This window comes from Hypanus sabinus, chromosome 31 (assembly GCF_030144855.1).
Source record: "Hypanus sabinus isolate sHypSab1 chromosome 31, sHypSab1.hap1, whole genome shotgun sequence".
NCBI classification, from domain to species: Eukaryota; Metazoa; Chordata; class Chondrichthyes; order Myliobatiformes; family Dasyatidae; genus Hypanus; species Hypanus sabinus.
Window position 1 is genome coordinate 31,430,964 of NC_082736.1, and position 4,716 is coordinate 31,435,679.

The window sequence follows — 4,716 nt, forward strand, 5'->3', positions numbered from 1 at the left end:
GATCCTTGTGTGTTGTGGCTTTTTATTTTTCAGTTTATGGGTGTCCTGGGTAAGGGCCAGTATTCATTGCTCAGCATAATCGGCCTTGGGAGTGGGCTAGACACACGATAACAGGTTCTTACGGGCTGAGCCGGCGCTGCCCAGTTACACTCACGGGGCCATAATGGGAGGAAACCCACACAATCACAGGGAGAACATACAAACTCCTTCCAGACAGCAGTGGGAATTGAGCCTGGGTCACTGGTGCTGTAACAGGTGGTTTCCCGCCCGCCCCTTAAATAAAAGCATCGATGTAACGCTGAGGTTTTTTAAAGGAGTCGGTCAGACCGTGTTTGTGAGAAGTTTTGGGCCTGTATCTAGTAAAGGTCCTTCATGTGTGTGGTGTTGGGGCACCGAGTTGAAGAGTTACGAGGTAATGTTGCAGCTCTGCAGAGCTCTGGTCGTCAGTCCACCTCATTATAGGAAGGGCGTGGAAGCTTGAGAGCGGGTGCAGAGATTTACCAGGATTAGAGAGCATGCCTTATGAAGCTTTTCACCTTGGTAGCAAGGGAGGGTGAGGAGTGTACGATCTGATTAGGAGGCGGATAGAGTGGACTCCTTCCCCAGGGAGTCGTAAACAAATGCCAGAGGAACTCAGGAGGCCAGGCAGCATCTATGGAAAGGAATAAACTGTTGACACTTCAGGCCGAGACCCTTCATTCCTCTCCATAGATGCTGCCTGACCTGCAGAATTCCTCCCGGCATTTTGCGTGCGATTCCCAGAGTGAAAATGGTAAACGCAGTGGGGGGGGGGGGATTTTTTAGCTTATCGGAGAAAAGCGAGGGTCACTACCACAGATGGTGGTAGAGGCAGTTACATTATGGGCATTTAAGACACATGAATAATAAATAGAAAAATGGAGTGTTATGAAGGAGGGGATGGTTAGATTGATCTTACAGTAGGTTAAAAATCTCAAATTTCATGTGTCAAAGCCCCTGCCTTATGTAATGTTCTAAAGGATTGCTGGCATTTAAGAGAAGAGGCTCTGAGCCTGTACTTAAGTTTAGATGAATTGCGGGGGGGGAGGGAGAGGGAGAAAGGAATCTTATCAAGTATAGAATAGATGTGGAGAGGAAGTTTCCTATAGTGGGGGAGTCTGGGACCAGAGGGCACAGATAAGAGTGGATGTGGAGAGGATGTTTCCTATAGTGGGGGAGTCTAGGACCAGAGGACACAACCTCTGAAAAGGAAGTCCATTTAGAACAGAGATGAGATTTTTCTTTAGCCAGAGAGTGGTGAACTTGTGGCTACAGATGGCATAATTGAACTCGGGTTGCTGGCACTGTAATTGTGTTACACTAACCTTTACCATGCCATTCGTAATCTTCTCCTATTCTCCCCGCATCCTCTTCAACGCTCCCCCACACACACCAGGGCCAATGAACCTACTGGCTCTCATTTCTTTGGGAATGCAAGGGGAACCCGGGGGGAAATGTGCAAAATCCACACGGGCTGCTTGGGAGGCTAGGATCTACACCGGGTCCCTGGAGCGGTGAGGAAGTAGTGCCACTTGCAGTCCTCCTGGGGAATCTGTGGGTGGTGTGACATGATTTTCCTCCGTCTTTGCTTAGTTCTGTACATGCTACTTGGGGCCGAGAAAGCTCAGGAGGGCAGAAGGATCAAAGTTGGCCTTTCTTTTCAACTAGGCTTCCAACTTGCCAAATACTGCTGATTAGAACTGGTACAAAAACAGATTTATCCAGAGTTTAGAAGAATGAGGGGAGATCACATTGAAACCTACAGAATATTTAAAAGCTTCGATAGTTTGCATATGATGTTTCCAATAGTGGAGCAGTTTAGAACTAGAGGACATAGTCTCAACCTCTAAAGGTCATTCCTCTGGAACAAAGATGGAAGAATTTCTTTAGCTAGAGGGCATTGATATGTATAATTCATTGAGAGTCATCTGTGGAGCTCAGGTCAATGGCCATATTTAAACAGGTGGTGGGCGTAAGTACATAAAAGGCAGGGGAAATGAGATTGAGCAGAATAATAAATCAGCTATGATTGATCAAGAACAGACTCAATGAGCTGAATTCTGCTCCTAGGTCTTATGGTTTTCAGTGCACGAGAGCAGCCTCTGCAAGGGCTCCTACCTCAGCGATGTGAATGCTTCCACAAGTCACAGCGCACACCGTGATTAGCGCACTAATCACGCAGGCTGTTCTTCCCTGGGAGGCACCAAGCTGCTTTAGTGTTGGTTGGAGCTGCACTTGGGCGGGGATGGTGGGAGAAAACTCTTTGGGCTGTTTTACAGGCACCGGCAGCCCAGTGGATCCATCAGCCTCAGATGTCGGTGCCAGTAACTTTAGCTGGCGGGATCCATTTGTCGGGCTAGATCATTACCTGCAGATCTCAGCCCGTCTGAATATAAGTCTTGCTATCTGCAGCATTTTCTGAGATGACCATTCAAGAATATCCTGGTTACTAACAAGAGATGCAAGGCGACTTTCCCACCTAAAGAGCCCGTGCTGCCCAATTACCCCCTATGCGGCCAACCTCTGGAATGTGGGAAATGACACCGCATAGCTGGCGTTGAAATACTGGTGCCACTGTGCTCATTTTGAGGGTCACTGATGAAGCAGGAGGGTCCGGTGATATTTCAGTCTGTGAATCTTCTACACGCCACACTGCCAGCAGAAGGTTCATCATCAAATAATTTATATCGTGAATGGGGGACAAACTGGCAATAAACACGTGGACATCACAAAGTCACGTTTTTTCAGTATTAAGTACTACGCAGATTTTTGCTTCCTGAATACGTCTGTGTGTATATTATGGATTTTGGGCTGCTGATCATGAAAATTGGCAAGAGATTTCCCCATCACACACCTGTTTTAAAAATCCCCTATATTCTTTATACACTGCACTGCTCTGTCAGTCACTATTAAAGGTGAGGACCTGGGGAGTGCACCTGGATGAGACTTGAGGGAGAACCAACACAGAGGCTGTATGCAAGGCCAGAGTCTCCCCTACTTCCAGAGGAGACAGGTCCTTCAGAGTATGCAGGCCCCTACTTCACATGTTCTACCAGTCTGCTGTTGCCTGTACAATCTTCTCTGTAGTGCTGTGCTGGGCAATGACATCAACAAACTGATTAGAAAGGCTGGCTGTTAAAACTATAGAACAATCTTGGCAATTCTGTACAATGTTTCTCTCCCTCTGCTTGCTACCTTGACTGAACAGAACATTTTTTGTAATAGACTAGGACGAATGTGCTGCTCCAAAATGTCGTTCTTACCCTCGGCCATTAAACTCTATAACGTGTCAAGCTATAGCTGGGGAAGTGATGACCCCCTCCTGTTAGACTGAGGTAACATTTTTTCAAATTTTCTTTCTTCTCTCCTAGCATTTGTATATCTGTGCACTTGTAGTGCTACTGTGACACCACTGAGGTCAATAAAACATCTATTTATGTCATTAAAGATTTATTTTCTGCATTCCCATTTCAACTTCTTCCAGGCAAATCTTGGGCACTGTCAGTGATAAGCACAGTGAAAGCCTTCATCAGGACAGTGCAGTCACTGAGAAATGATTATCAGGGCAACTGGAATCCATCAATGCTGTCTGATTACTGTTGGCCACTTATGTGAGAAGCCTCAAACACTAAGTACAAACAAAAATTATAAAACATTTTCAACTTTGTTAAAATATTGCTAAGCATCAGTAGTTATGCAATTGAATTAATTTTATTGAAGTTAATTTGTTTCTCCAAAATCCTACGTGACACAAGTAGTCTGAAATTTGCGTTTGCAAAAAAGATTTCAAGGAACTTTTGAAAAAATTTGTTGTCCACATGAATGGAAAGAGACTGCAATGATTTCTGAGATCTAGATTTAATAGTGCATGAATCACAAAGTTAGCAGACAGATCCAACAGGGGTGTGGAACCTAATACAGTTGTGGTTTAATAATGTAGCTTTGTCACAGCCGTTCAGGGCATACCTGGAAAAATGGGCAGTGCTGGTTCCCTTATCTAAAAAAAACAAAGTGAACAATTGTAAAAGTGAAGTGTCCTGTTGAGACAAGATACACTTGAAGTTGAGGGTCGAACTCTTTGGATATCCGAGATCCTAAGGGGGCCCAGTGGGGTGAATGCTGCTGCTACAGGATAAGAGACTGGCCATTTAAAACTTTTCAGAAGACAATGAATGAGGTTCTCTGCCCTCAAGAGGACGGAGAGCCACATCATTATATGTACATAAATGTAGGGAAATCAGCACAGGGCAGCAAGGTAGCATAATGGCAGCAACTGAGGTTCAATTCTGTCCGTAAGGAGTTTGGATATTCCCCTTACCACTGCAGGCATTCGTAAAGAGATTCACTAGGTCAACTCCCCATCGCCATTGGAGCTTCTCAAGGTTCAGGAATGCGGCAGACACAGTCACACCTGTATCAGCAGCTTGTGTCCATTACACAATAAGGAACTGCCAACCAACACACCTCTGTAAAAGTAACCTATCACCTTCCAGTTTGTACTCCTCTCTCCCCCACCTTACTCTGCCCTGTTTCTTTCCAAAACATCTTGATTATTCCTCTCCATAGATACTTCCTGACATGCTGAGTTCCTCCAGCATTTTGTGTGTTATTGTAGAAGTAACAATAGCCATTTCCCGAGGATGCAAGAGAAAATATACACAAGAGACCAGGCCATGAAAAGCACAAGAATTGACAAAC